The following is a 12,519-nucleotide window of genomic DNA, read 5'->3' on the forward strand; positions in this document are numbered from 1 at the left end:
AAAAAACTTTTCAAGGCTGGATATGATATGAGATATTATTTAATTAATAAAAATATATATTTTAAAATTTAATTCTAACATATATTTTAAATATTAATATTTTAATATTTTTTAAATATTTTCTAGCTTATTAAAACTTGATGAGGCAAGTGAAGTCAATTTTTGGGCAAGATTTTCTAAAGACCAATCAAATATGACCTGATTCGACTTAATAATATTTCTAATTTATAAGTATATGTGGCCATAGATACCTCTAATTTATAAATTAATTTGCGACATGCACCCCACCTTGGTAGACTTGGAGGTTGGGTGGGAGGGTTCGATTTTATTAAAAATAATGACAACAATTCTTCAAAAATTACAAAATTTATAAAATTCTACTAAAATTATAAGTTTTACAAATAAAAAAAATTAAAATCTTATACAAACTTATTAGAAAGACGAAATCTAAATAGTTGAATGAGATATAATTTTTTTTTATTGAAGCAAAAACTCAACTAATGTATATTCTTTTAAAATTAAAAAAAAAAAAAAAGGCCTCCGAGCATAGCCTAATAAAAAATAGCAAGTTATTAGTATATCCATTTCTTTTTCTTACTAATTAAAATTTTGAAATTACACATTTATTAAATGCTTAACAAAAAAATAAATAGATACTATCATCATAAAATTAATAAAAAATAAAAAATTATATTTTTAACTCCCTCATAGCGCGAATAGTTTTCTAGTGAGAGATAAGGTTATCAACTTATTATCACATGATCTTCACTTTTTCCCCATAATTAAAGTTTGAATATGAGACTTTAAAATGAAAATTCCAAGTTCCAAGTGTTCAATATCCCCTTGAAGACATTTATTCGTTTCTCTTGGCTTAAAATGCTAGCCACCAGGACAAGACTAGCTAGTTGCATGAAGGCATGATCTATTGGAACCGAAGGCCTTCCATTGCATAAAATGCAGCTTGATACTGTGACATTTTATTGTGGCAATTAACACTAACTAGACCTTTTCATTCTTTTGTAGGAGAGTATATTTTCATTCCTTTCTACCAAACATAGGGAGAACATATGAAAGTAGCATGCACAATCTCATAATGTCTTGTTGATGGATATTCACTGGCATTTGTCGTCCTTAACTATAGGGGTTTGCAGCATGCAGTACAAAATGGTTGTTTTCCTTTCTTTGTTCTATTTGACCTACGGAATCGGGTGTATAATTACCTTTCCAATAGCGCTATTTGTTTCAATATAAGAGAAAGCCTCAGCAACCTGAGCAAATGGGAATGGCCCCTTGGGATCGACAATTGGTTTCACTTTCCCATTCTCTAAATATGGACTTAGTTTCTTGAGAACCTCTCCATTAGAAGTAACAACAAATCTAAAACCAGGAGGTGTGACAGCACCAGTGAGGGCCACGACACTGCCACCTTCTTTCACTGCCTTCACTGCCCTATGACATTGCCCTGTGATCACAAAAGGAAAACAATCACATAGGCAAACAAATTCCTGAAAATCTCATTGCCCTATAACTAAAAATGAGAAACAAATTTGAATTCAGTTCAGCCATGCAATATGCACAAAGCACACTCTTTTGTAGCTCTATCACTAAAAACTTAATGTAACAATATTTTTGTCAAACTGAATGTCTAGAGTATAATTAATCTTGTATGACTGACTCACTGAAGTAATTATCCTCATTATGTTTTTTAAGGGTCCCTTTTGACTGAAAATAATGCCAGTACCCTTCTAGAAAGAACATTAGCATACAATCTTACCAATGGCATCATAATTTACATCATATTTTTCTGGCAAATCTTCTAAGTTCTCCTTTGTGTAATCAATGGCCAAGTCAGCACCTAAGCTGTTCAGCAACTCCAGTTTTCCGGTACTTGAAGTGGCTGCAGTTTTTGAAGCACCAAATACTTGTTTTGCTAACTAAAATAAATAAGAAGATAGTTGTAAGAAAACTAGAATGCATAAAGCCTAGTTTGAGAAACTAATATTAAGCATAACAGTGGCGCCTTATTCCGAACTGTTGAGGCAAGTATCACAATTTATACAGAAGATTTTGCTTATCCATTTGTTAACTTAAAAGACCAAACTTATGCCATCCCATACCAAGCACTCTTCGTAGAACACAATATGTGGTGAATAACAATATATAATAACATAAAGGCAGAAAACCATAGAGGTTGTGCAAAACTAAAGACTGTTGGGAATGTTATGATTAACCATTTTTGCATGAATTGAGTCAAATAAAATGAATATCAAGGATGATATAAACCAAGTTATAGCTCAACTACTAAAAAGAATCGTACAGAAGATATGCAGACTTAAGACTAATTGATTCTAAGCACACAAAAAAATAGTAAAAGACTTTCTTCAAGTAGGCCTTCAACATTGGTAGATAACCCTATGTTTTCTCAAACCAGAATTTGTCATAAATCGCAACTGATTTTTCTTTTTGGCCATGGCAGGCCAAAATTCAATGATGATGGGTGACATACCTGAATCACTAAGCTTCCAATACCACCAGCACCATTCAAAACAAGAATTGATTTACCAGCCGAAAACCCAGTCCTCTCAAGACCCTTATAAGCCGTCTCAATAGCAAGAGGAAGCCCAGCAACCTGGGAAAAATCCAGATTCTTGGGTTTTAATGCCAGCTGCTTCTCTTCAACCGCAGTGTAATCAGCAAGGGAACCAAACTATTTAGGCCCTTCTAATGCTTTCTCATTTATGATTCCATACACTTCATCTCCTTCCTTAAGCTCCTTGACTTGACTTCCAACCTTTACCACCACACCAGCAACATCATAACCTGGAACGGTCTACGGGCAAACCAAGTTAAAGAAAAATTACATAATTTACAGATTAAAGAAACATGACTACCAATGGTTCTTCCATGTTAAACAGAAATACAGATAAAAGAAATCATTCATTAATAGATAGAATATGCAAGCGCACCACACATGGGAAGAAAAACATAGGGTGATTTAAATTCATTATATTCACACTTTTCTCCTTCAAATTCATACTTAATAAAACAATTCGGCTATTCAAGTCGGTGAAAACAGAGATATTAAAAAAGTTTTAAATTTTATTTCCACTTAATAAAGGTTCATACAGATATCCTTTGAAATTCCCTAGCATCGATCATTGGACAAATGCAGGAAATTAAAACTAAGAAATTCAATACAAAAGGATTCAAATTTGTTTTCCTTATTTTCCCACGTTTCCTCAACCAAAACTAACCCAAAGCAAATTTTTGCATGAGAACGAAGGAGAAGAAAGAAACACTAAAAGGAAAAAAAAAAAAAAAAAGAGAGAGAGAGAGAATTACCGGATAAGGAGAATCGGTAGCCTTAAACTTGCCCTGCCTTTTCTTGGCATCAACAGGATTAAGAGCAGCAGCAACCACTTTTATCAAAACCTGATCTTCATTTACTTGAGGAACCGCCACTTTCTCATCAAACTTCAAAACATCAACAACTCCATATTCCCCATATACCCAAGCTTTCATTTCACAAGGCACAGCCGTCGGTTTGGCCGCTTCAGTAGAAGCAGGTGCAGCAGCTTCAGTAGAAGTGGAACGTAAGAGAAAGAAGGTAGTGCGCCCCTCAGAAAAGAGCTGCAACTTAGTTTCCTTCTCCTTTTCGGGAAAGTAAAGGAAAAGTCGAAAGAAAGTGATGAAGTGAAAGTCCTGAGTTGGGGTGTGGTCGATGGAAGTGTGGCTTTCATTTTTCCACCTTGCTAAAAGCTAAAGCCCAAAAACCAACTGCTTATCTCTGTTTTCCTATCGCCTTATTTCTCAGGACCAACCAATTGCAATATAAAAAACATACATAGCTAGCTCAAAAGAAGATTTGAAGACTCCTGTTACAGTGTTATATTGCTTCTTGTGGATATTAAACATCGTTTGGGAGTTCGAGAAAAATTAATTGTACTTTCTTTCGTTTTTTTTTTTTTTTTTTTTGGTTATCTTATCAAGATGTAAAATAATATGATGTTATAAAGTTGAAAATTTGATATTTAGAATGAATATTCAGTAGAAATTTCAAATGTTGTAAATTTTATTTGCATGCAATGATGAATCTTAACATTTGATATTGAAAGAATCAATTAAAAATCTAAAATTATATATTTTTCATTTGAGTTGCATAATTATATTTAATTAAAATATATAAGATATTTATGCAAGTAATATGCTAATAAAAATAACAAGTTTACAACGATAAGTGACACTATTATATAAACAAATATTTAAAAAATAAAGTAACAAAAAAATGCTAACAATTTTGTTATTTTGCTTTTGAATGGATTGCTAACAAGTTATAAGGTAATCCAAATAGTAAGCAAAAACGTAAAATAAATTGAAGAAATTTAGAGTAGAAGGGAAGAAACTATAATCAATGGGTAAAAAGAAAAAAAATAATCCATGATTGTTTATCCTTATTTGACTGAAAGTCTTATTGAGAAAGCTAAAATTTAGAAAGTTAAATTGAATTTTCTTTAAGTTTTTATTGAGAAAGCCAAATTTTAAAAAGTTAAATTGAGTTTTCTTTAAGTTTCATAAACTTTGACTTAATATTTGTAAGAAATTAATTAATTTTAAGTGTATGTAAATAATGATTGATGGATAAAATAAATAAATAAATAGATATGAATGCAATTTTAACTCTTTAAATTTGGGATCAATTTAAATTTATTTAAGATAAATAATATATATATATATATATATATGTATAAAAGGGGATATCAAAAGTTTTGGGGGACCAACGCCCACTTTGGTTTGGCTTACATTTAAGTTTTACTATGTGTGAGTTTTGTTTGTCTAATTATGTTATAATTTGTTAGTTGATTTTCAATGATTATCACTTAATTATAATATAATAATTGATTATTTCATTAATGATATGGATATGATATTTGAGTATGATTATAATTTAAAAAATTGAAAATCTATTCAAAAGTAAAAATTATTGATTTGGTAACAATGTACAGTTATTTGTAAGATTTATGGGTGAATATTGGTTGACATAAAATAAGATAATTAGTAAAATGCCCATACAACAATAATAATAAACTACACCTTATATCCCTAACTCGGAGGACGATTATATGAAAAGCCAAAAAAAAAAAATTATGTTAGGTCATAATTTTGGATATTTTTTGCGTCATTCATTTTTGTAAAAAAATAATATTTTTATATATTTTTTTAATCTTCATATAATTTTTTATTACTTGTATTCACATATTTTATGGTTTACCTTTAAAAGTTTTTATCTCTTCCAAATTCAAAAGCTCATTTCTCTTTATTAGTGCACAAATAAACCAACGTTTCACACATCTAAACCATCTCAAACAGTCATTTCTCATATTTTTCTTCAATTCAGATTATTTATAATTTTCTTATAACCTTTTCATTTTTAATTTTATCTCGTCTAGTTCTACCATACATCCATCTATGCATTTTTATCTCGTCTAGTTCTTATTATGTTATTTTTTAATGGTTAACACTTAGTTTTATATAACAAAACATGTCTTACAGCTATTTTTATACAATTTTGCCTTTTATTTTAGAAACATGTTGCAATCACATGACATACCTAATGTATTTCATCACTTTACCCATCCTATTTGAATCATATAATTTTACATTCATTTTTATCTTAATATCACCCAAAATAATTGATCCTATAATATAAAAGAAATTTATGATAACTTTAATTGTAAATTTTCACTTAGTTATTAGTAATCAAGAATTAATTTATTCAGGACATCCACAAAAATGAAAAATATAACTTTTATTTAGAATAATTGGCATGTAATCAAATCTAATAAAAATTAAAGGAAAAGATTTGTTGATATCAAGAAAGGAAGAAATATTATAATTAACTAGACTGCTACCCTCACTTCGTCGAGGGATTTTTTTTAAAATTTTTTATAAAAATTTTAAATTAATTTTAAATTTAAATTTAAACTAAATCATATTAAATATTAGTTATTCATTTGAATAACTTTTATGTACGTGTATTTTAATATATGTACTAATGTTAATATAATTATATTTTTAATTATAGAAATTAAATAATAAAAATTAATTATTTACAAATTAGATAATAAAAATGTATTTGTAAGTTCATTTATATTATTTTAAAATATATAATTTTATTATATATCTTAACATATATTTTTATTTACGATCTAAAAGTATATTAATTTTTATGTTATCAAATTCTTTTAATCAAAAGGAGTTTTCCTAAATAGTTTTTTACATTTAATTTATTTAATAAATTATTAAATTTAGTTTTTATTTTTACCCTTTTTATTTATAAAAGTAATTGATAATTTTTTTTGGCCAATAAGTAATTGAAAATTTTAATTCATGAAGAAATAAAGATTAAATAAGCAAAAAAAAAAAAAAAAAGAAAGAAAGAAAGAAAAGGAATGGCTTAGTAAATATTTAATTTTTAATTGGATTTAGTCCAAAAATTTTACGCCCAAATAATAATTGTAAAAAAGTTAGAACATCATTTATAAATGGGCCAGTTTATTTTTTTAAAAATTTTGGACTTAAATCTTCAATCACCATTACTCTTTAAATTAGTCAACTTCCAAATGAACTCTAATCTGGGTTGGATTTGAATTGGTAATCACATTCATTTTTTTTGTTTTCTTGGTACAAAAAACTGCGTCTTTTTGGAACCTAAGCCTAACACTAAAAAACCCTTAGATATAAATACAATATTTTCTTACTTTTATGTGTCCCTCCCTCTGTCTAACTCTTCTAGCCACTTTCTCTCGTCTTAATTTTTTTTTTTTTTTTACATTTCTTTCTCCTGCTTCCTTTTTTTTTTTTATTTATTTCTTTAACATCTTTTGTATCATCGTGTTTTTTTTTCTTTTCTTGTCTCTCTATCTGACAATTTCAAAAGATTCCAAGATCTCTTCTCCTTTTTTTTCTTGCCATTTTGTCTATTTTCTTTTTACCGAAGAATTGCTCTTTCTTTTTTCATTTTAGGTTTTTGATTTTTAAGTAGAAAATATCCTTTTTTATTTTTGTAAATTTTCTGCTACTTTTTTTGAGTTTTTGTGATACGATTGTAATTATTAGTAACTTTTGTGGTATTTGAGTGCTAGAGTTATTGTGTTTGATTAGTAGTTTTGATTATATATATATTTTTTTGGGTATGAGTTTTGGATTATTTTTTCATTAATTTCTCAATGAAATTTGATTTTGTGTTTTCTAAAATTATGGAGTTTGAGTTTATTTTTATAATTTTTTAATTTCGGTTGAATTTAAAAAAAAAATGTTTAGATTTTTTTTTGTTTTTCTTTGCATTTTTTAATAGTAGTTGTTATGAATGCATATAAAACCAGTGACTTCCTTTTTTGACAGGATTTCGAATTTCTGATCAAAGCTATATTGTTTTGTATCTAACATTTTCAATTTTTCACCCAAATTCAACAGCAGTGGTTGAATTACACATTATTTTGTACTATTGAATAGGGATAAAACAATAGAGGGTAAAAAACAGCAGGCCATTAAACAGTTTAAGATCTGACCAGAAGTCATTTATAGGGGTGCTCATAATTTAGTTTTAATTAAATTAATTGATCGAATCGATTTAATTCGATTAATCGATTGACGATCAAAATAAATTCGGTTGGTTATCAAAAATAATTTTAAATAAATTTTGATTTTTGCTTAATTTAGTGCGAAAATCAAATTAATTGAATTAATTGAAATTTTAACTGAAATATAATAAAATCTATAGATATAACTAAAAATATATGAAATGACTCATTTCATTTAAAGTTATTAAAGGTTTGAACTTAATTCTTTGGTATTTGAATATTTTGTTGAATGATTTTATTTAATTTGTTTTAAATATAAGATATTAAGAATTTAAAATATAATTTAACTTAATGTATTTTATTATTTGGTTAACCAAAAAAATTAACCGAATTGACAAAATTAATTCCGATCGGTTAATTTTTTAATTAAAAAATTTGATTTGATTAATGAAAATAAAAAATATAATTTGATTAATTCAATTTTAGATAATTCGGTTTGAAATTAACCGAATCAACTAAATAAAACACCTTTAATCATTCATGCTCAAATTTCAAAGCCTTTAACCCTAATAGGTTATTAAACAGTCTAAAACCATTAATTAGTGACTCAACGATAAAAAAAGGTAAGGGAAAACTTACAATAATGTTCAAGAAGAGAACATAGAATTAACAAAAATAAAAATCGAAAAGAAATAAACAAAAGGATATAAAACAATCTAATCCACCTTAATAATAAACAATTTCTCATACTTCTTTAATAAAAGGCCAAAAGTTAATTTGGTTGAATTTGAGTTTGTCATTCAATGGGATTTTAGGCATTAAGAAGATCTCTAATTAGAATAAAGCCTACTTGGTTACTTGGTTAGAACCTATGGACTAAAAAGCACAAAATCTTTAAACTAATTGCTCATAAATTGCTTTTAATTCAATTAGCAACTTATGCTTTAAAAATTAGAAAGATATGTCCATTACAAGCAATTACAACAATTGACCAAATTTCCTATATCGGGTATCTATTTTCATTATGGTACATAGTTTTTTCTTGTAATGTGAGAAATTAAAGAGGTGGAAATGGAAATGAGAACGCATTTCCTATTGTTTAGTAGCTTTCCTATGGCATATCGGATTAATGCAAAAGATCAAGCAACTTTGGCTATCTACATCTCTTGATAACAATTCTACTTCCATGTAACTAAGAAAACAAATAATTAAGGCCCAATCAATATTATAAAAATTAATATCATTCAAATAATAAATAATTATAGATATAAACTTCTAACAATAATAAATGAATAAAAAATATAACATCAATATAAAAAAAAAAAGTATTGAAAATTTAAAATGTTAAATTCAACTAAGTATTGTTTGCTTCTTCGCTTCTTATTTCCTCAAGCTTATAACATGATTGTTTAAAATCAAAGTCAATGGTGTATCGAAAAACTATGAATGAAAACCCATGAACTATCTTCGCATGAGGACCATGGACTGTCTTTACTTCTTTTAAAAACCCTGGATGTAGCTCCAATTTGTAAAACCCCCACCATTGCCAATTCCATCTTGATTGTCAAGTTAATTTCTTTCTTTACCCTCTCCTTCATCACCAATCAACTCCTCTACTCTCTACTTTCCTCTTCCTTTGTCTATCCAGTCTGAAATTTCAATGCAAGAGAGAGAAAATGTTAATCAAGCAATGAAAAAGAGAAAAAAGGAACGAAGTGCACTGTAAAGCGAATTGCTAGAGGACGAGAGCTAGCAAGATGAACTTTTAACTTGGCTCAAAGGTCAGGTTTTTCATTTTTAAATTTTGATGGGTTTTGATTTTAGTGTGATCAATAATAAACGGTGATAGAGCGAAAGTAGATTTATTTAAGGATCGAGTTATCCATCAATGTCCTAAAGCCCGCTCAAGTTTTAGGAGAATTTGAACAAAAAATTAAAATCAATTAAATTGGTTTAGGCATAACTTTTAAATATGTTTAAATAACTAGTTGAGCCTTGAACAAAAGATTTAAAATTTGAGTCTAACTTGGCCCAATCCGAATTCACATATATATAAATTTTTTTATATATATATATATATATATGTGAATTATATATAAATTAATTCACATATATATAAAAATTATATATAAAAATTATATATATATATTTTATTAAACTTAATTTTTATTTTTAAGTTTTACATATATAATTTTTATTTTTAATTTTTATAAATGTGAATTAAATATGATCCAATTAAACTTAATTTAATCAAACCTTTTTTATTTTTTATTATATAAATTAAATTTAATGAGTTGGCTTAAAATTTATTTATTTTTATTTTAATCGGGTTTGAAAAAATTTTGAGACCAAAATTTCGGGCTTAGTTAGGCTTGAACAAACATATAAATTATTAATATTAAGCATGGGCTCGGTTTGAACCTTGTCCAACTTGACCTATGAATACCTTTAGGTGAGAGTTGTTTTTCTCATATTTGCTTTTTAATTTTGGTAGATTCTAAACACACCACAATTTTTTCTCTCCACATCCAATTTTTTTCAAAATTTTTTTAAGTAAAATTACTTAATTATCCTTTCTATCTTAATTTTAAAACTTTTGAATATGTATTTTCAATAGGTTATATAACTTATCGGATATGCTATATAACTTACCAGATATACATATACGGTAAGTTTATATAAATTACTTGATATGCATTTCTGGTAAGTTATATAACTTACCAGATTTTTAGATCCAATAAATTAAAAAAAATCAATTGAAAAAAATATCTTTTAGAAATTTTTAAGTTTTCAAATATGCAAATCTAAAAATTTTTAAAACTTTCCAAATATACAAATTCGAAGAGTTTTAAAAGCTTTCAGATTTGCAAATTTGAAATTTTAAAAGTGGAATGAATATGAAGAAAAAAGAGAAAAATAATTAAATAATTTCATTTAAAAATGATTTTGAAAAGAAAAAGTGTGAAAATGTAAAAAAAAAAAAAAAAAAGATGTTTAGAATCTCCTTTTAATCTTTGATAATAATTATAATTTCAAAACTAGCCGTTAAATTCAATTAATATCTAAATTGAAGTGGTTTTAAATTAAGATTTAGAGATAGCTTTAATATATTTTTATAAATTTGTACAAACTTAATAAGACAATGTGCGTGTATATATATAAATATATATATATATATTTAAAGTAAAGATGATACATATTCATTTGTAAAATATTATTAATGATTTCAAATAATCATTACTTAAAATTTAATACTATGGTTACAAAAAATTATATAATCACCCATTAATCATATAGCACAACTTCATCACTTGGTTTAAGATCATGTGAAATAAGCATATGTTTCAAGGTTATTACAATGTTATGATATATTCACATAAAAATCATGTGAAATAATCATATCATAAAAGATTATTACTTTTATTAGAGAATATTATAAAAAATATTAGTAAAGCTATTGCATTTGTTAGGTAATGTTATAAAAATACATCAAAAGGAACTAAATTAATTAACTAAATAATATTATAAAAATAAGTGAAAAGATATTAAATTTACTAAACAAGATTATAAAAAAAATAAATGTCCCATGCAAAGAGTATTAGGAAAAATCAAAGGACAAACCAATTTTCCAAGGAAAAGCTCACGTCACATGGAAATTGGAGGAAGATTGCATGCCAAATAGCAACCTTTAAGGCTAAAACTTACATAAAGTTTTTTAGGTGAAGTTTGTGAAGTTCTTTCGTAAAAATAATTTAATAAATATTTTAATAAAAAATGCAAATCGATAGATTGATAAAATTCAATGTGAAGATTAATAATATATAAAAAAATTATTAAAAATATTGTTTATAATTTAAATTTGATTGATACTTGTTTAACGGTAAAAATTCTATCAACATTATTACTAAAATGCCTATCTAAAAATATATATAAAAATTTTTTAAAATTTTTAAAAATTTTACACACTTAATTTATGTAAAGAAAATTTTCAGTATATCAAATTTGACTTTTGATTTTAGTTTTTATTTAATTGTTTCTACTAAAGAACTTCATTAAATCTTTCTCCTAAAAGCACAACTAGATAGTAAAATTTTCAATATATCAGTTTTGATTTTCGATTTTAGTTTTTATTTAATTGTTTCTAGTAAAGAACTTCATTAAATCTTTCTCCTAAAAGCACAACTAGATAGTATTTAAGAAATATGAAAAACACTGACCCCACAGCGTTTGATGATTTAATGGATGTTAATGTATCTGAGAAGGAGTTGAGGATGGTGAAGTCAGATTGTCACGTTTCGACAAAGATTGACTTTCAGTCAATTGCTATAGGTTTGGGAATTTATAGTCAATTAGAGCTTTGCAGAAGCTTAAACAAAAACAAGGTCCCAAACTGGTGTTTTTATGTGAAACAAAGCTTACAACAATGAAGTTTGTTGGTGTTAGATGGAAGTGTAATATGAAAATTTGCTTTATGGTTGACTATATAGGTCAAAATGGAGCTTTGGTGATGATGTGGGGTGAGAATATAGACTTACAGCTCAAATCCTTTTTCCAAATATCATATTAATATGGTTGTTATGGATATTTTAGTGTCCAAAGAGCAAAAAGAACCTTTTCCTTCCTTAGTATAAGTTGGCTACCAAACGAGGTATTCTGAACATTTTTGCAAACCAGATGTTTTAGGCTGACATGAAATCTCGGGGTCCACATCTGCTCGAACACCTTAATAATCTATAAGTTAGTATTCTAGGATGCTAACTTGTCATGCCTTGAATGGACAGTTAATTGCTAGCTTAGCTCAAACTTATGAAGTCAACTCGAGTTCCACATCGAGCAACCTAAGTCCAAAATCCCCTTTACAAGATCAACCTTAGTTCCTTAAGGCTAACCCCAAGCAATCTAGGCCCAAAATCCCTTATCACAAAAGTATAAATAGACC

At 26.9% G+C, this 12,519-nt stretch overlaps 1 pseudogene across 1 annotated transcript; it reads right to left on the reverse strand.

Moving 5' to 3' along the window:
- Window positions 1-990: 990 nt before the first annotated feature.
- Window positions 991-3,854, reverse strand: LOC149518723 (NADPH-dependent alkenal/one oxidoreductase, chloroplastic-like; annotated as a pseudogene). Its single transcript, XR_016342461.1, has 4 exons — window positions 3,343-3,854; window positions 2,507-2,830; window positions 1,775-1,934; window positions 991-1,462 (listed from the first exon to the last, which is right to left on the reverse strand). The product of XR_016342461.1 is annotated as an NADPH-dependent alkenal/one oxidoreductase, chloroplastic-like (transcript).
- Window positions 3,855-12,519: the final 8,665 nt, after the last annotated feature.

Source organism: Durio zibethinus, chromosome 5 (assembly GCF_047325235.1).
Source record: "Durio zibethinus cultivar Kanyao isolate XHJ-2024 chromosome 5, ASM4732523v1, whole genome shotgun sequence".
NCBI lineage: Eukaryota > Viridiplantae > Streptophyta > Magnoliopsida > Malvales > Malvaceae > Durio > Durio zibethinus.